Source organism: Dromiciops gliroides, chromosome 3, assembly GCF_019393635.1.
Source record: "Dromiciops gliroides isolate mDroGli1 chromosome 3, mDroGli1.pri, whole genome shotgun sequence".
Classification (NCBI taxonomy): Eukaryota; Metazoa; Chordata; class Mammalia; order Microbiotheria; family Microbiotheriidae; genus Dromiciops; species Dromiciops gliroides.
In genome coordinates this window covers 2663725-2684419 of record NC_057863.1, presented here as the reverse complement: position 1 = coordinate 2684419, position 20695 = coordinate 2663725, and positions in this window count along the sequence as shown.

Here is a 20695-nt window from a genome sequence, read left to right as displayed (position 1 = left end):
TCCCGAGGCCCAGGGCTGCCCGTGTCCTCTTCCTCAGCGATGCCAGCAGAAAATACAAGTGCTTCATCTGGCGTGGGAAGCTCGGCACGACCCGTCCGCCCCCCAGCAGCCCCAGCCATCCCGGCTCCCTCTGCGCCTTCTCCTGGCCCTGACCGCACCGGCGCTTCCTTACACACAACGCTTCCCTCCTGTCTCCATGGGATGGCGCTCGCTGTGCCCCATCACCTCCTCACCTCTGTCTCCCAGCGTCCTTGGCGTCCTTCCTTCAGGAGGTGTCACTCTCCCGCTCTAAAGTGAGCTCGCACCTGGCTCCAGATGGAACTCGCATGTGCCCAGTTCTTTCCACACTGTCTCTCTCATTAGATTGGAAGCTCTTTGAAGGCCAGAGCTGGCTCTTCCCCTTCTTTGTATCTCCAGCACTTAGCATAGTGCCTGCTACACAGCAAACACCGAATCAATGTTTATTAACTGACTTGACGTGGGCAGCCAAGGCAATTCACACACCAGAAGTGGCATCTTCGCTGGCCCGTCCTCCCCGACAAGGTCACCGCTGTCTTCTGGGGAGGTCCTGGAGCAGAGTGGCTCTCTCTGCAAGTGGCGAGATCCGTCTGGGCGCCCCTCTGCCAAATTGTGATCCGCCAGTGCCTCTGCTGAGCTGCTCCCTTATGGGACACAGCTATCAGTGCTCGAGGGCTAGGCTGATTGAGTGAATAGGACCAGGGCACAGGGCTGCCATTCAGTTTGAAATGTGTGTCTGGACGATGATGGTGGTGGCGGTAGTGATAATGGTGAGGGTGATGGTGAGGGTGATGATGGTGGTGCTCTGGGGATGCAAATATAGACAAAAATGTCATCCCCCTAGAAGAACTTACCACCCACAGAAGGGAGAGAGAATAGTGGAGTCCAGAGTGGAGCCCCTGAGCTGGAAGCCCGAATGATGGTCCAGGGGGTTCCCCAATCAGAATTGAGGACCATGGGGCAGGGTCATCTAAGGTAAGGAGGCAGAGAAGTTGGGACTGAGCAGTGTAGCAAGAATAGTTACCAAGCATTTCCCCCCCAGAAGCCTGGGGCACACTCTCCCACAAATATATACAGACTTTATGGGATGGAAGTGTGAGCAGGAATTTAAAGTATAATGTGTGTGAGGTACACACACATGTAGACAAAATAACTCCTAGCTCTGGGACAGCAGGGCCTCTGTGTTCATTCTCTCTCTTGAGGTAGAGTGTGCTAGTAAATGTTTAATAACCAGCTCTCAAAAAAATATACATGCAAGACACTTTTTTAAATGGGGATTTCTTTGCTTTATTGGCCATTGGTTTGTTCCCTTCATACACAAGGAGAATGGGTCCCAAACAAAAGACTCTTTCATTTTCTATAACAAAAGAATACATTACATCAATACCTAGCCGTACATACATACTTAACTCTATAGTCCACATGACATAATCACTATCAACATATTTATAAACAAGCTCCATTTTGCATTCACTTCTCTTCCATGGTGACTATGTTGCTAAGGATTCCAACCTGTTGGAATCATCTGAAGCGCTAGATATATGAATAATCTTGGAAGAATTGCGAGATGATCATACGGGAAGAGCGAAGGGCCAATCCAAGGTGCCTTCTTTTCCTTCTTCCTTCTCATGACTCCTCTTTGTATCTCGTGTTTTCCTACCCAGTGGGTAATTGAAGCCTGATAGGAGAACACAATCAATGGAGTACATTATATAGGCATCATCACTAACAAAATGGGTATTATTATATCTGGAATTTTTTTTTATTTAATGTATGAGGTATTTTATTTTTTCCATTACATGTACAGATAGTTCTCAACTTTTGTTTATACATGCTTTACAATTTCAGATTTTTCTCCCTCCCACCCCTCCCTCCCCCCTCCCCTAGACAGCAGGTAATCTGATATAGGTTATATCTATATATCTCTATACATATACATATAGATATATATATACACACACACATATATATATATATACACATAATAACATTAATCCTATTTCTGCATTAATCCTGTTACAAGAGAAAGAATCAGAGCAGTGATGCAAAACCTCAAAATAGAAAGAAAAAAAAAACCAACAGCACCCAAAACAAAAGAAATAATATGGTTCAATCAGCATCTATACTCCACAGTTCTTTCTTTCTTTTTTTTTTTCTTGGATTTGGAGATCCTCTTCTATCATGAGTTCCCTGGAACTCTTCTGTACCATTGCATTGGTGAGAAGAATATAGTCCATCACAGTAGATCAACACTCAATGTTGATGATACTGTGTACAATGTTCTTCTGGTTCTGCTCATCTCACTCATCATCAGCTCACGTAAGACCCTCCAGGTTTCTCTGAACTCTTCCTGCTCATCATTTCTTACAGCACAGTAGTATTCCATTGTATTCATATACCACAACTTGTCCAGCCATTCCCCAATTGATGGGCACCCCCTCAACTTCCAATTCCTTGCTACCACGTAAAGAGCAGCTATAAATATTTTTGTACATGTGGGTCCCTTTCCCCCTTCCATGATTTCTTTGGGCAAAAGACCTAAAAGTGGGATTGCTGGGTCAAAGGGTATGCACAGCTTTATCACCCTTTGGGCATAATTCCAAATTGCTCTCCAGAATGGTTGGATCAGCTCACAGCTCCACCAACAATGCATTAGTGTTCCAATTTTAAAATGGGTATTATTATAACACGGGTGTCATGAATCCCTCAAAAGGGAAAATGAGTTTATCAGTTTCTATCAAAGTCATTTAAATAAGTAAATAAATCAGTTACTTTCTTTTCAAATAGAACCCTTGTTCCCATTAGCCATGTAGCTATAATTTCTGTGCTGCTATATTTGCCCAATACATATTAATGAACTGTGGGAAAAAATAGAAAATCTTTAAAACTTCTAAACTATAGTGGAGACGTTTTTAATCTCAGTTTTGAAGACTGTGTGCAAAAGATTTTGGCATGTTCTTAAACCAGGGATTACCCATCTCTACATTTTTGTGGTGTCATCATGGGTCCAGGCTCAGATCTCAACTCTATATTTGGAAACAGTGGGTAAGTTTACCTAAGGCTGATATGACACCCCAAACCCCAAGGTTTATTTGTATTAGCAAGCCAATTTTTAATTTATATTGGGGAAATATATCTATTAAGCACAATTACATAGTTGGGTGAGCTAGTTACCTTTTTCTGGTAGCAAGACACGTTTAAATCTAATCTTCATTATTTATATTTTCTCCATCATTTTTTTTTTTTAGTGAGGCAATTGGGGTTAAGTGACTTGCCCAGGGTCACACAGCTAGTAAGTGTTAAGTGTCTGAGGCCGGATTTGAACTCAGGTCCTCCTGACTCCAGGGCCAGTGCTCTATCCACTGCGCCACCTAGCTGCCCCCATCATTTTCTTAAGTCTAGACAATCCATAAAACAATAAATCAAGCCCTAATGTGTAGCATTTGCTGATTTTCTGAGGTATAACTCCTCACACTGAACATTTAACAATTGGCTCTCTCACAACCCCTAAGAGTCACTGTGCTAGGCTGGGTTGGATCCTTGCAGGGCTGGACCAGTGGATTAACTGGACTTGTGTTTCCTAGAGCAGGTGTAACTGGATCTGGTCAGGGTCAGGCAGGTGGCTGGCTGCTCAGCAGCTGACAGGGAGGACTGGCCGGGCAGGTTGCTCAGCTGCTAGGCTCCTCCTGCCAGGTGGGTATAATAGACAGCTCCCTCTGCTGGGCAGCTGCTTCCCAGGCTGGTTCAGGCAGTTCAGTGGGCCAGGGGGCTCTTAGAGGATGCGCAATCTCTGCTGAACCCTGGCCTGACTCTCTGATGGGCAGCTCAGGTCCTCACCACATCCGCCCTCTGGACTGGCTGGCTGGTGTTGAAGGGCTACAGGATTCTTTAGCCCTTAGTCAAGACCAGAAGACAGCCCTGTTTCTGGACTCCCTCAGGCCTTGGCACCAAGATTCATCACCTCTTGGCAGGACTAGGGTGGGGTCTAAGCTGTCCTGCTCCATGATCACTCTGACTCCAGCCAAGAACCCACTTTCACTTCTGGGGACTGGCCCAGTAGCATTCCCCTCCTTCCTCCTGGGTCTCAAGACAAAGGCCTGCAGGAGGTCTGCCCCCAGGGGCATGTGATTTGTCTCGGCTGGCCTTTCATAGTCATTTGAGCCAGTCAAGCCTCAGACCCTTTTTACCACTTCCACTTTACATTCAATGTCTTTTTTTTTTTTTTTTTGCGGGGCAATGGGGGTTAAGTGACTTGCCCAGGGTCACACAGCTAGTAAGTGTCAAGTGTCTGAGGCCGGATTTGAACTCAGGTCCTCCTGAATCCAGGGCCGGTGCTTTATGCACTGCGCTACCTAGCCGCCTCATTCAATGTCTTTTGCCTCTTCTGTCCTTCAGCTTGGCTGAAATCTGCCTGGCATCCCTTTAGAACGATGACCATTTGGAAAATCCCTAACAAACACACCCGATACTTTACCCTTAAAACATCTCTCTTGCCCAGTGCTGTCACCTAGTGCAAACCGAACTTGGCTGACTTTAGGCATTCCTTCCTGCATTGGGATGGGGGCTTGGGCCCCATGAGGTATCATCCAAATGAACCCAGAACCGGCAGAATGCAGGCTACGACCCCCTAAGATTGACTTCCAGGTGGCATCAGTTAGTTGTTTGAAGGATTTACTTCTATGGATCTGCCCCTTTCCCAATGACGTTGGGTAACTACGGTGTTCCTGGACTCTCCACCCATCTCCAGAGAAATCCAGTTTGGTGAAATCCAGTTTCTGCATCCCCAGCACTTAGCACAGTGGCTGGTGCATAGTAGGGACTTAGTTGATGCTCAGCATGGTAGCTGGCACACAGTAGGAACTTAATAGATGCTTATTGACTGGTTGTGTTCAGGCAAATGAGACAATCCATTTACCAACTGAAAACAAAGTACCATTCTACCCATGAATACATGGCTATCTGTAAGTCAGTCAATGAGCATTTACTAATTCCCTGTGGATGACCCCCCTCAGCTCTACAGGACCAAAGATCTCCTTAGGTCTGCTTGTCTGGCCCCTGCCTCTCCACTGACCTTCAGTCTCATGTCACCAACTGGGCATTGGACATCTCAAACCAAATGTCCTGTCGTTGTCTTAACTCAACATGCCCCAAACCTGACTCATTCTCTTTCCCTCTAATCTGTCTTCTGAACTTCCCCATTACTATTCAGGGCACCCCCACCCTCCCAGTCCCTCCAGCTCCCAAGCAAGGAGTCGTCCTGCCCCCCCCCCATTTCCAATATGGTTCCAAGGCTCATCTAAGCTCAACCTGGCAACATGTCTGGAATTTGTCCCCTTTTCTCCTCTGTCCCTGCCCCTGCCCCCACCCTGGTGTGGACCCTCCTCACCTCAGACCTAGACCAGTGCCATAACTGCTGGGGGGCGGGGCTGCCTGCCTCAGGTCTCTCCCCACTCAGTCTGTCCTTCATCAGCCACCAAAGTGATTTTCCTTAGGCTCATGTCTGACTGTGTCACCCCTTGTGCTCTGGGTGCTCCTGCCTCCCCTCCCCCCACATCAATGGGCAGCTGCAGTTAATATTATCTCTCACAGTATTGATTGCCCCAGTGACTACTTCCCCAGTATCATTTTTTTTTTTTTGCAGGGCAATGGGGGTTAAGTGACTTGCCCAGGGTCACACAGTGTGGTAAAATATGAAAGTTTTTAACAGTCGGTTAGGATAACTGAAAGACGCCAGTTTTTCAAGGACCACCCTTTTGGGGAGGAGATGAACAGTCCGCCTGCTGCGCATGTCAGACTGCCTGCCGGGAACAGTCCGCCTGCTGCGCATGTCAGACTGCCTGCCGGGTTTTTTGACTTCCGGGGGGGAGAGAAGGGGAGTAGCCTTTTTGCCGGTTTGGCGGGACTCCTGGCGGCGCGGCACAGACGGTCTGAGTCACTCCAAAGGTGGCCTTTTTCGGTTTGGTGAGTTTTTATAAGGAATATAGACTAAGCCTAGATTTAAGACGATTTGTACTGTATTTCTATTTTCCTATCCTTCTAATCAACAACACCTTATATACAATAAAGGCTCTATCTAGAAAACCAGAAGCTTCTTCCATTTACTAGTCTGGGAGATAAATTAAGGGAAAAGTTAAGTAGGGGAGATTTATGATCTAATATCCAATTTTAAATCTCACAGTTTGGCGACCCCGAAGGGACCTTAAGGACCCTCCCACCCTCCCTAGTTTGGCCATAAGCCGGCTAATTCGGTGGATTTTCCAAATACCGCCCCCCCCCCACAGACTTTCCCTTTGTCTAATCTCCCTTAAAGACTTTAAGCCTCTAAAAGTCTTGCTTTAAACAGAAAAGCCAGCCCAGTTTAAAGGGCAAGATGCTCGAATATTCTACTATCCCTTTGATTTTTCTCATCGGAATGTATTGGGACAGCATAACATCCCGACTTAGAGGAATAGTTTACTCAATGGTCCTTCATAACATTATTGGTTTTTTCCTCATTCAGGCAGCAAAAAGTTTTTTGTATAATAGTATAAGTGAGAATCTTTGGGAAAATACGTTTAATATAAGTAGAAATTTTATGCCTGCAATTGAAATACCTTTTAATACCACATCCATAGTTCATACGACTAAGGATTTTATTTTTTGGGGGGTTTTTTTTGTTTTTTTTTTTGTTTTTGTTATTATCATTGTTATGATATGGGGGAAACTCTCACATATAGAGAGAGACCTCAAAATGGCTGTTTCTACTAGAGATGATCCAAGTTTAGAATCAGGTCAGAAACTACTCCTTCTGCAGGAAGCTATAGAACATAGTAAAAAGGGAGTGCCAATTCAAGTCAGAAAATATAGCCCCTTTAGACCAAGTGACTTGAGCGCATGGAAATCAATCATCCCTAGTTTTGAGAAAAATCCAAACACTGTAATTTCACAGTTAAGGACTATATTTAATGCATATCAACCCAGTTGGGCTGATGTTACTTGCCTTTTGGAAACTTTACTGTCCCCAACTGAGATTACAGATATTATCTCAGCAGGAAATGCCCTTGTTGCGAAAGGTAAGGCCGATGTGGAATGGCCTCTAAAGGATCCAGAGTGGAATTATAATGATGATAGGGATTTCCAAAGATTAAAAGATGCTAGAGAAACACTTCTGAAGGGAATGGAATCTTGCTCTAGAAAACCGGAAAACTGGCAGAAATTTTTAAGCCTACCACAGGAGGCTAATGAAAGACCAAACAGATCTTATGATAGACTTTGTGAGGCCGCTAGACAGTACACCAGATTGGATCCAGTAGATTTAAGAGATTCCTGTATCGTTCTCAACACATTTGTTTATAATTCACTGCCAGAAATACGCAGATACTTTCTGAAACAATGTCCAGACTGGAGAAATCTCACAGTAGATAGAATTAAGGAACTTGCAAATTATGTCTTTGACTCACGTGAGGAAGATCCAGATCACCCTAAACAGAGCATTCTGGCACCAGCGATTCCTAGTCAGCCATGTGGACACCGGAGCAAGGACACTAAGGTGTGTTGTTACTGTCGTAAGGAGGGGCATGAATTGAGAGAATGTAGGACTTGGAGAAGAAATTCTAATTCTAATTACAGGCGAAATCAAAATAGAAATAGATCTTTTTGGAGGAATACAGAAAGGCAGTACCGGAATAATGGTAACCAAGATCCCCCTCAGAAGAGGACACAGGAATGATGGTGTCTTGGGGAGGAATGGAACATAGATAATGAAAGCCATATATTCCCAGATCCGAATTTTTTGAATGCACTTGTGCCAGTCCATTCACCTCCCCAGAGTAATGAACCACATGTCACCTTAAAAGTGGGGGAGACTTATTATGATTGTCTGCTAGACACAGGAGCCTCTAAATCAGTATTAGTAAGCAAACCAGATGCTGGGTGTAGACCTGTAGGATTTTTGAATGTAGTGGGAGTCTCAGGAAAGAGCCAGAGAGTGGCAAAATTGAATCCTCGCATGGTATCTATGGGGCCCTTAACAGTAGAACATTCATTTTTACTCATGCCTGATGCCCCTGTAAATTTATTAGGTCGTGATCTCCTTTGCAAGCTTAGAGCAACCATATCTTGTGCTCCAGATGGGGCTGTCTCCTTACAATTGCCAGAGGATACTGTTCATTTATTACCAATTTTACTTACAGAAGCTCAAGGAACAGCAGGGGAGGTATCCAAAATCCCCTCTGACATTCCTGAGTCTTTATGGGCCTCATCCCCTAATGAGGTGGGGCTCCTTAAGTCTGCCATGCCTGTTACCTTTAAAGTTAAGGGGGGACCACCCCCCTCCATTCCACAGTATCCATTGTCTAGGGAAGCAATAGAAGGGATCACCCCTATAATTGAGGCTTTGAAAAGCCAGGGTATTATTATTCCATGTCATCACTCTCCATGCAATACTCCCATTTTGCCAGTTAAAAAAACCCAAGCCTGGGCCAGATGGTAAACCTGTTTATCGCTTTGTGCAAGATCTTAGAGCGATTAATAATTATGTTATCCCTAGACATGCTATATTGGCTTCCCCTTCTACCATACTTTCTTCCATTCCCTATGAATCTACATGTTTCACAGTGGTAGACCTCTGCTCTGCCTTTTTCTCCATACCAGTACATGAGGACTTCCAATATTTATTTGCTTTTACCTGGAAAAATAGACAGTGGACCTGGACTAGACTCCCACAGGGATTTGTAGACAGTCCCACATTATTTTCCCAAATTTTACAGCAGGATCTGGCCTCTATTACCTTTAAAGCCTCCACACTAGTACAATATGTAGATGACTTACTTTTGGCCTCTCCTAATGCTGAAATTTGTCAGGAAGATAGCCGTCACTTACTGCTGGAGCTGCACAAGAGAGGACACAAGGTTTCCAAGTCAAAGGTACAATGGTGTTTGCCCCAGGTGGAATATTTAGGATTTATTCTGGCTGCTGGAACTCGCTCTGTCTCTTCTAAGAGAGTCCAGGCCATTCAACAACTCTCTGTCCCCTCTACTAAGAAGCAATTAAGAGCCATTCTGGGAGCAGCTGGGTACTGTAGACAATGGATACCCTCTTTTGGTGAAATTACTAAACCTCTCTCATAGCTCTAACAAAAAGTTCTGTTCCAGACATTTTACAGTTGGATCCCCAGCATCTCTCAGCCATAAAAGAATTAAAACGGGCCTTGTTATCAGCACCTGCCCTAGGACTGCCAGATTATAGTAAGCCTTTCACTCTCTTTGTGCATGAACAAAGGGGGGTGGCTTCTGGAGTCCTGACTCAGTCACTGGGGCCTAACCAACGTCCTATAGCCTACTATTCAATTCAGCTGGACCCTGTAGCGGCTGGAGCGCCACCTTGCCTTAGAGCAGTGGCGGCCACAGCGCTTTTGGTAGAAAAAGCCTCTGATTTGGTCCTAGGTAACCCTCTAACTGTGCAATGCCCTCACGAAGTGGAGGCTCTCTTACTACGTCACAGGACACAAGCCTTTTCAGATCAAAGGCTGGCTAAGTATGAAATAACCCTGTTAGGTAATGAGAATATCACTTTAAAACGCTGCACAGTTCTTAATCCAGCAACACTACTCCCTAACTTACCATTCTCGGGGGAACCGTTGCATGATTGTGCTTCTTTAGTTGATATGGCTGAAAAACCCCGTGACGATCTTTTTGATACACCTTTAGAAAATCCTGATCTTGTCCTCTATACAGATGGTTCCTCATTTATGAGAGAGGGAACCCGTTTTACTGGAGCTGCTGTAGTTTCTGATTATGACACCCTCTGGGCAGCTTCTCTGCCTTCCCATTTTAGTGCACAGGCTGCTGAACTTGTGGCTCTTACACAGGCCTGTAATATAGCTAAAGATAAGAGTGCCACCATTTTTACTGACTCGAAATATGGCTTTGGCATATGCCACTTTATTGGTATGATTTGGCGTCAATGAGGCTTTCTAACATCCTCGGGCAAGGCTATTGCCAATGGGGACCTTATCAAGGACCTCTTAGATGCCCTAAAACTGCCTTCTTCCCTAGCCGTTGTACATTGCCCTGCCCACACAGGGAATAGTGATCCTGTTTCAAAGGGAAATGCACGAGCCGATTCTGCAGCCAAGCTTGCTGCATTAGAAGCTCCTGAACATGTATTTAACCTTTCACCTTCTGAGGATATTCCTTCCAACCTAACCTATGACGATTCTGAAGTAGAAAAGTGGAAAAAGAAATTTAAGGCGAACAGATCAATGGCATCTGGGTGTCTCCGGAAGGTAAGCCATTTCTTCCCCGGAAATTCTACCACCAGGTATGCCTCTCTGTTCACAGAAAAGGCCATTTTGGTACACAAGGCATTGTAGACTCTATTAAGAGAACCTGGATAGCACCAGGTGTGACTAATACAGCATCTCGAATCTGCTCGGGCTGTTCCACATGTCAGTCTTATAATCAGTATGCTTTTAAGGCCAAAGCTTATGGAGGGCGTCCTCTAGCATATACACCTTTTGAGCACTTACAAATTGATTATATTACTATGCCAAAAGCAGGACATTATAAATTTTGCCTTGTTATAGTTGATCAGCTCACTCGGTGGGTGGAGGCCTTTCCCAGCCCCCGAGCCACAGCTGCCTTTGTTGCCAAAATTCTTCTTAAAGAGATAGTACCTCGTTTTGGCCCACCAGCCCGCATCGATTCTGACAAAGGCACACATTTCACTGATTCGATTTTATCCCAAATCTACTCTTTCTTGGGAGTGACTCCAAAATTCCACACTGCCCTACCATCCACAAAGTTCAGGCCAAGTCGAACGTATGAATAAAGAGCTTAAGAGTATGATTGGCAAATTATGTACTGAAACCCATTTGAAATGGCCTGATGTTCTACCATTGGCATTATTCTATCTACGAAGTAGACCAAGAGGAGAACTTCATATATCTCCTTATGAAATGCTTTTTGGTCACCCTCCTATCCAAGCTAAAACTTTTTCCCCAGTTTATACATCACTGGTGGGAGGTGATACTTCTGTTGCTTCCTATATACAGGAATTACAGACCAGGCTACGTGAACTCCATGAGGCAGGAGCTGTGGTCCAGGCAGGCCCATTAGACTTTTCATTGCATAACTTCAACCCAGGAGATAAAATATATGTAAAGAATTTTCAGAGAACCAGTGGAACTCAACCTGCCTGGGAAGGACCTTTTCAGGTATTATTGACAACTCCTACTGCCATTAAAATTGGTGAAAAAGACTCATGGATTCATTGCTCTCATATAAGGCCTGCACCATTCATAGGTGAAGAGATTTCAGATAGACCTGAGGTAGACGCTAAAGAGGTAAAAACCCTAACGATAGCAACTGTTAAAGAGCAAAGAGAGTTCAGAGGAAATAGGCAGTTCCCATTTAATAATCCCACTGATCAGTTAAATGCTTTGGGACTCAGTCTTCGTAAAGTATCAGGAGACGGAAATTGCCTTTTTAGGGCTTTAGCAGACCAGCTAGAAGGTCACTGTAGAAATCATCTCAGACACAGACAAGAAGCTGCTTCTTATATGATTAACCATAGACAAGAGTTTGAGTCTTTTAGAGTAAATGACTCCCCTTTTGAAGAATATGTTGATGAATTAAAGAAATTTGGAAAGTGGGGAGGAAATGATACAATTGTAGCATTTGCTAAGCAGCATCAGCTGAATGTTGTGGTTCATCAATTAAATCAGCCTTTATTGAGAATCAGTGGCACAGACAAAACTGATGCTAGAGAACTCCACATTTTCTACCATAAAGAACATTATGACAGCATTAGAAAGATCAATGACAATTCAGAAACCCCTGCCACTTTGGCATGCAGAGAATTGGGGAGCCAGTTAAAACAATGTGGCATACCCCAAACTCTAGCAGCTTAAATACCTTAAAATTTAACAAGCATTTCCTTCCACAGGCAAAAGCACTGAAGCACATGGCCTAGTTTTCTGGCCCACCTCAATTTTTCCCTACCCTATACCTATTTTTTTTTTTAATCCTTTTTGTTTTTTGTTTTGTTTTGACTTTTGAAAGACACTGAAAAGACCTGGAATTCACCACACCTTTAAGTTCTTTAAGAGCACAAAAGGGTGCTTAGCGAATCTTTTGCCTTTTATTTTTGGTTTTTGGTTTTGCTTTGTTTTTTTTTTACTTTTGTTTCTTTTGCTTTTCTTTAAAAACCCGATTTTGTAAACTAAGTGACTTTTCAAAGGCATTTTAAGTATATGCTATTGAATATTGAATCTTGCTAATTGAAGTCTTATTTCTTTTTGATGAATTAATCACCACTTTAAGTATCTGCTACTGTTATACTAGAGAATTCATGTATAAGATGATGTGGTCTACTTGCTAAAAGAAGATTATGTATAATGTCTAAAAGAAGATTATGTAACAATGTCTAATATAATCAGCTATTTACATTCGTTTATTATTTATATGTCATTATACTCTGGGTATGGTTTGGAATTATTGTATATATCACTAATATATTCTCAGTTATGCAGCATAGCACGCATTTTTACCATCATACTGTCTTTGGTGAAATTAATGAGATTTCAGAAATATGGAAACTTATCATTTCAGAGACTAACTTGCCGTGAACTCTGATGCAGGCCCTGGAGAGAATATATGTGCAACAAAAGGAGAGACAGGTATACATAAGTCCATGGTTTGCTTATGATGGTGACTATGTAGAGCACAATTACTAGGCACAGTCCAGTATTCATCCTCTCTCCCTCCTAATTTAACCTAATTTAACTGAACTTACTTATCTTTTTATCTCACTCAGTTGAATTCACCTGTGGCCTAGCACAATCACTGGCTGTCTCAGAACCATGAGATATGGTATGATAACCTTTCCATAACATTTTCAGGTGTCATGAACACATACTAAATTTGCTTTGATCCAGACACATGGTGGTAAAAAGTGTTACTGATTGCAAAATGCTATGCTAAGGTTTAGTAAAAAAAAAAAAAATACAGCAATTCAAACAGTTAAAGAAGAAATCCAGCTTTCCAGACCAGAGTCCAGAGTCCAGAATCCAGTTTTCCAGACCAGAATCCAGTTTTCCAGACCAGAATCCAGTTTCCTCCTGATGACATCTTACCACTTCAAGAAGACAAGAGAACTCAGAGACTTTATATGAACTGTTTTGCTTTATTAGCTTTTACTATCTCCTTTCTGTTATATACTATCTGTAACATGTACTCTCTGCAGAGGCTCTCCCTTTGCAAGACAAATGTCAAAGTGTCGGTTCATGAGGAAAGAAAAAAAATCGCCCCTCTGGACAAAACTTTCCTCTCTTCCTTTTCTGTATTGTTGTTCGCATATTATTAGTCAGCAAAAGTTATTATATTCTTTTTACTGTTCCATCAAGGAAACATTCCATTTCTTGAGGAAGCAAAGGGGGGAAATGTGGTAAAATATGAAAGTTTTTAACAGTCGGTTAGGATAACTGAAAGACGCCAGTTTTTCAAGGACCACCCTTTTGGGGAGGAGATGAACAGTCCGCCTGCTGCGCATGTCAGACTGCCTGCCGGGTTTTTTTGACTTCCGGGGGGGAGAGAAGGGGAGTAGCCTTTTTGCCTGCTTGGCGGGACTCCTGGCGGCGCGGCACAGACGGTCTGACTCACTCCAAAGGTGGCCTTTTCGGTTTGGTGAGTTTTTATAAGGAATATAGACTAAGCCTAGATTTAAGACGATTTGTGCTGTATTTCTATTTTCCTATCCTTCTAATCAACAACACCTTATATACAATAAAGGCTCTATCTAGAAAACCAGAAGCTTCTTCCATTTACTAGTCTGGGAGATAAATTAAGGGAAAAGTTAAGTAGGGGAGATTTATGATCTAATATCCAATTTTAAATCTCACAACAGCTAGTCAGTGTCAAGTGTCTGAGGCCGGATTTGAACTCAGGAACTCCTGAATCCAGGGCCGGTGCTTTATCCACTGCGCCACCTAGCCGCCCCTCCCCAGTATCATTTAGCCAAGGAACACCAGTTAGCTTTTACAAGAGGCTTATGTGCTGAGAATACACAGCAAGGACAGAAGGTGAACATCCCCTCTAAATGGATACAGGATAACCCAAGTGCCCCTGGGGTGGGAGCCCAGACCAGTTGATCCAAGAACCTTATGCCCTTTTCCAAATTTTTTATTGTTGTTGTTTAGTCGTGTCTGACTCTCTGTGACCCCATTTGGGGGTTTTTTGGTAAAAATACTGGAGTAGGGGCAGCTAGGTGGCACAGTGGATAGAGCACCAGCCCTGGAGTCAGGAGGACCTGAGTTCAAATCAGGCCTCAAGACACTTGACACTTACTAGCTGTGTGACCCTGGGCAAGTCACTTAATCCTCACTGCCCTACCCCAAAATAAATAAATAAATAAATTTTGGGGCAGCTAGGTAGCACAGTGGATAGAGCACCAGCCCTGGATTCAGGAGGACCTGAGTTCAAATCCGGCCTCAGACACTTACACTTACTAGCTGTGTGACCCTGGGCAAGTCACTTAACCCTTGTTGCCCTGCAAAAATAAAATAAAATATATATATACTGGAGTAGGTTGCCGTTTCCTTCTCCTGCTCATTTTACAGATGAGAAAACTGAGGCAAACTGGGTTCAGTGACTTGGCCAGGGTCACACAGCTGGTAAATGTCTGAGGCGAGATTTGAACTCAGGTCTTCCTGACTCCAGGACAGGTGCTCTATCCACTGTGCCACTTACCTGCCCTTTTCCAGATGATCCTGACCAAAGGAAAAGCTTCCTAGCTCACTTTGCTGCTGGCCAGAGTAGGTTCCTCAGGCCTGACCCTGACCCAGCTTCCTCTCAGGCAGTCTGTCCCTGAAGCAGCAGCCCCTACCAGAGGGTAACAGGATGAGTGGGAAGGTGGCCAGGGAATCTGGTGCTGTCTCCAGGCAACGACCCCGCCCCCAGCCCAGCTCTGCCTGATGAAAGCCTCTGATGGGGATGGGCTCCAGCATTCAAAACAACAGCAGCTGCCATTTCTGGTGTCGTGGGCACGTCCAGCCCTGCTGGATGACAGCGTGTGCAGAGGAGGCACCAGGGACCTGTGTGCAGCTGGGGCTTAGGATGGGGATTCTGGGGGAAGACAGTAAGAGCTCCCCTCCTCCTCCAGCCTCTTCCCCAGGGCTCCTTGCCTTCCTCAGAACCAGCCTGTGCAAAGACCCCAGTGACGGTGGAGGGCAGCCTAGGGGCAGAGCCTCTAGAAAAGACTCCAACAACAAGCTGGGAGTCATCCCACACCTGTCACCTGGGTGAGGGCTTGGCCTCAGGCTGCTTGGCAGGGTCCAGGGGGCTAGCCCAGAAGCGGTGCCAGGAGGAGGGTGGCAGGCTGAGGTGGCAGTGGGCTAGGGCGGTGTTAAGGCTAAAATTCTAGCTAGTCCATCTAAAATATCTAATGAATGGTCACCAATAAATTATAAGCTTTAGCAAGAGTATAGACTTTTAAGCATTTATTAAGGAGAATAAGAATTTGGTAAAGAGAGAAGAAAAGGCCTAGATTCATCTATCTATTAAAGGGAGAGCGCATTTCTAGCTCCGCTCTCCACCAGAGTCCTCAGGAAAGAGAGCCCAAGTCAGAGCGCCAGGCTCCCCCTTCTTCCTCCCACCAGCAAACGTCACTTCCTGACGCCAAAGAAAAGAGGCATGGTCTTGCCCTCAGAGACCTTCACCTCATGGCGGAGCTCTTCTACAGTAAGTCTCCAGCAGGTAGCGTCATTCTAGTCGTTACAGCAGGAAAGTCTGCAAAGAGGTAAACTGAGGCCAGAATTGGCCTGGAGGGCCGGTGGTGAGTCCACACTCATCTGTGGTGGTGAGTTCACATGATGTGACTGGAAGAAAGATCGTATCAAGGCTACTGTGGAGAGAGGGTGGCATCAGGAAGGTCTTGAGTTCACTGACCATGGACAACTTACTCTCTGGGCCTGGGGCTTTTCCTCTAAAATCTGTAGAACATTCATGGACACGTGAGATGTCATGTAGCCAGCACAGGTAAGTTAGAGCTGTGCATGAGCACTAAGTGCCCTGCAGACCTCCCAGTGCCGCAGCATCCTCTGCTACCTGTGGCTGAGTTCTGGCCTTGCAGAGGTGTGAGACCCCTAGCACGGAGACAGTGTGCTGCATCTAAAACATAGACAAAAGGAAAAGTGCCCCCCCCACCCCTGGGCACTGTGGGTCATCCCCTCATTGCTCATCCCAATCCCTGTCCCTAGCAGAAGTCCTTGGCTAGTGGAGGTCCGCTCTTCCCTTCCTCTGTACTCTCCGCAAAGGCCTAGCACACAGTTGGTGCTTAATATGTGCTTATTAATTGGGATGCTTTTGCACTGTGGCCATATGAAATGGGGTAGAAAAAAGCTCCTCCAGGATGAGGCCCTGAAAGAGCTGGAAGCTGCCATGAAGGAGGCTGGGCCAGGAGCCTCCCAGCCTGACTGTCCCCAGGCACTGGCCCAGCTGGCTTCCCCTCGCTGTCCCATGTGGCCATAAGGACCCCAGCACCAAGCCCTCCTGGTCACCTCCCCTTTGGGGCTTTATGTTCCCTTGTTGGAATGTCAGCACGAGGGCTATCTCTCTCTTTTTTTTTTTTTGCCGGGCAATGAGGGTTAAGTGACTTGCCCAGGGTCAAACAGCTAGCAAGTATCAAGTGTCTGGGGGGGAATTTTAACTCAGGTCCTCCTGAATCCAGGGCCAGTGCTTTATCCACTGTGCCACCTGGCTGCCCCAATACAAATGTTTTTAAAAGAGATAGCCCGGGGGCAGCCAGGTGGTGCAGTGGATAGAGCACCGGCCCTGGAGTCAGGAGTACCTGAGTTCAAATCCTGCCTCAGACACTTAACACTTACTACTAGCTGTGTGACCCTGGGCAAGTCACTTAACCCCAATTGCCTCACTAAAAAAAAAAAAAAAGAGAGAGATAGCCCAAGGGCAGCCAGGTGGCACAGTGGATAGAGCATCAGCCCTGGAGTCAGGAGGACCTGAGTTCAGATCCGACCTCAGACACTTGACACTTACTAGCTGTGTGACCCTGGGCAAGTCACTTAACCCGAATTGCCTCACCAAAAAAAAAAAAAAAAAAGAGCCCTCAGGGCAGCCAGGTGGCACAGCGGATAGAGCACCGGCCCTGGAGTCAGGAGGACCTGAGTTCAAATCCGGCCTCAGGCACATTACTTGCTAGCTGTGTGACCCTGGGCAAGTCACTTAACCCCAATTACCCGGCAAAACAAACAAACAAACAAAAAAACACATTTGTATTTACCAGAACTCAGTCCAGTGCCTGCCTGGTATACAGTAAGCACTTAATACATGTTTTCACATTCCCTTCAGTCCTGCCGTGTGACCCTGACAAGTCCCACCCCCAGCACCTTTCAAAGAACGTGTGATTAGAACGAGGATCTGCTTTGCTTCAGTGGAGGGAGTTTCCACACATCGGAGTTCCCTGATGATATCACGGGTCCAGAGCCAGGGTCGAGGACGTGCTCAAGGGTGGCTCCAGCCGTGCCTTCTCCCAGGAGATGGGGAGCTAGAGGCAGAGCTAAGGAAGCAGGAGGCAGGCAGCCAGGAGGCTGGGGGTGGGCTTCTCCTGCCGGCTCTACCACCTCCTCCCTTCTGGCAGCACCCAAGGGCTGACCCTGGATTGGCCGAGCCGGAAGCCCACGGCGAGGGGGCTCCTCCCGGCCGTTCCGGGACGGGCCCCCGGCCAAATGCGCTCTGCGCTCACCACCTCCTCCCTCCCAGCCTCCTCTGATAGGGGAACAAGAGGGAGGCAGCGGGGACGGCTGGGATAGAGCGAGGGTCTTCAGCTCTCCCCGGGAGCAGGCGGGGGCGGGGCTAAGGACGCGGGGAGGAGCCATACAGCCTGAGAGTGACTGTTACACTGTAGCCTTCGGGAATGAACATCCCTGTAATTCACCCTTTCCCCGACTCTTGGGCTGGCTCACAAGGCAGCCTCTGCAGGCTGGGGAGTGCCCACCCACCCGCACCTGCTCGCTAACCGGGGACCCCCGCCTCTACGCACAGAGACGCAGGGCCAGCTTGAGCCAGGGCCTCCCCGGGAAGACTCCTGTCCTGTCTCTTTGCCGACAGTCGGGGCGCTGCGGTTTCCAAGGGGGAGGCCAAACCTGACTGGGGGTGGTTTTGTTTTTCTACTCAAGCTTGCTAAGCAGCTGGGTCCCATAAAGGAATTCGTTGTTGTTTAGTCACGCCTGACTCTTCGTGACCCCGCTTGGGTTTTCTTGGCAAATGCCATTTCCGGCTCCAGATCATTTTACAAATGAGGAAACTGAGGCAAACAGGGTGAAGTGACTTGTCCAGGGTCACACAGCTGGTGTCTGAGGCCAGAGTTCAATTTAGGAAGAAACTGACTCCCAAGCCCAGCACTCTGTGCACTGTGGCGCCCCCTCGCGGCTCCATAAAGCAATGCCCATTCCCTAATTACCAGAGGCGTGGTCACGCACACCTAAAGGCCCCCCCCCCCTTCCCGGCCGCAGGTGATCCTGTCACTTTAGGATTACTCCAGTGTCCCAGGGAGAAAGTAGTAGGGAGAGGCTGAGGGGCCTCTTAACTGGCCCCTTATTAAATGCCTACCAAGCTGGATTGTCTTACTCTGCCAAGACTGGTGCCGATCGGGACACACCTCCATAGCCCCGACTCGGGCTGGTCACGGACCGATTTATTGGCTCTCGTTACCTAACTAATACTTGGTGTGCTCAGGTCCCTGGCTTGTTGGCTGCGATAGCCAGCTGACCCACGGGACAAACAACCCTTTTAATGAATCGTTCTTTTGCCCTGGAGGAAACTCTCAGCCTGCTTTGGGGACACTTTTACTTGCCGCGAGTCAGTCTGACTGAAGGGTTTTTGTTTTTCAAGAATAGGGGGGGTCTCCTGCACTACCGAAAGCAGCAGAGGAGCCAATAGATGTTGTTTGTCCTTCGTTCTGAAAGAAAACCATGACAGATGTCATGACTTGCACTGAATTGGATCTAAGTGAGGCATGACTGTGGAAAGTTACCAGCCTCACTCTCTCCTCCAGAGTCATCTGGGTCCAGTGGCAAGATAGATATTGGGATGACTGGAGGTCACCCCAGATGTTTAAGGCAATCAGGGTTAAGTGACTTACCCAGGGTTACACAGCTATAAAGTGTCAGAGGTGAAATTTGAACTCGACTCCCAACTTCAGGGCCAGTGTTCTATCTACTGCACTCCAAGGAGGCAATAAATAGGCAGGGGCAATCTGCTGGAGAAGATGGAGGGGTGGGGATCAGAGAAGCACCTGGAGGGACAACCTTGGCAAGGAGAAGGGCAGCCTCAGACAAGGGTAAGGAGGGGACCAGAAGGAGAGGATGTCAGGGCATTCTGAGGTGAAAGGAAGGGGAGGAGAGCAGAAGGGGCAGGAGCGGGGGGGGGGCATCAGGAGACGATGCAGGGCTTGGGGACACTCCAGGGAGGGCCCAGGTGAGGTCAGATGACTGGGTCTACAGTGCACCTGGTCAGCACGTTGGAGGGACTTCCTCCAGTTCTGTTGAGCAGCACGTCAGTATAAGAGGCAGATGGCGGGAACGACCCGGGGCTAAGGTTTGGGGCAAGGGGGCTAGAAGCAGAGGACAGCACCAGACTGGATTGGCTAACTGAAGCCTAGACAGGAAAGGGAGGTCAGAGCAGGGGAACAGCTTGAGGAGGAGCTGAGAGGTGTTGGGATTGGAGGTCTCAATGAGGGGGACAACAAAAGGAAGGGAGAGCCGAAATGAGGGGTCAGAGCTGTGGGTTAAGGACCCAGACCCATATCAGTCAGAGTGAGGTCCAGCGTGGGATGTTCCTGGTGTGGCGGAGGTAGAACTAAGGAGGCAGCCCTAAGATTCAGGGAGGGTAGGAATCAGAGTGTAGGGGGCTCCAGAGCATCCATGTGGATCCTCAAGTCTTCTACAGTAGGGAGGAGATGGGGAGAAGAGGGGAAATGGTGAAGCAGGGGCTGACCTCCGTGAGAAGGGGAGTAAGATGACCTAGGGACCAGGGCACCACAGCCGCCATAATTGGGATTGGGGGGAAATCATGATGGGAAAGATTCTGAAACTTCAAGGCTTTCAGTCAATCAATCATTAAGCATCTACCAGTGCCAGGCACTGTGCCAAGCACTGGAGATTTCAAAAGACAGTCCCTGTCATCTAGGAGCTTATAATCTTTTAAAAATATATACCATGTGGGGAGGAGCTATGGAAAAACTGGAAGACTAATACATTGTTGGTGGACCTGTGAACTGATCCAATCACTCTGGAGAGCAGTTTGGAATTGTGCCCAAAGGGTTATGGGACTGTGCATACCCTTTGACCCAGCAATATCACTCCTAGGTTTGTATCCCCAAAAGATCATAGAAAAGGGAAAGGGACCCACACGTCCACAAATATTTCTAGCCGCTCTCTTCGTGGTGGCAAAGAATTGGAAATCGAGGGGTTGCTCATCAAGTCGGGAATGGCTAAACAAGCTGTGCTATATGAATGTAATGGAGTATTATTGTGCTGTCAGAAACCATGAGCAGGAGTTCAAAGAAACCTGGAAAGACTTAAGTGGACTGATGTTGAGTGAAGTGAGCAGAACCAGAACATTGTACACAGTAACAGCAACATTGTGTGATGATCAGCTGTGATACTCTCCAAATCCAGAAAAAA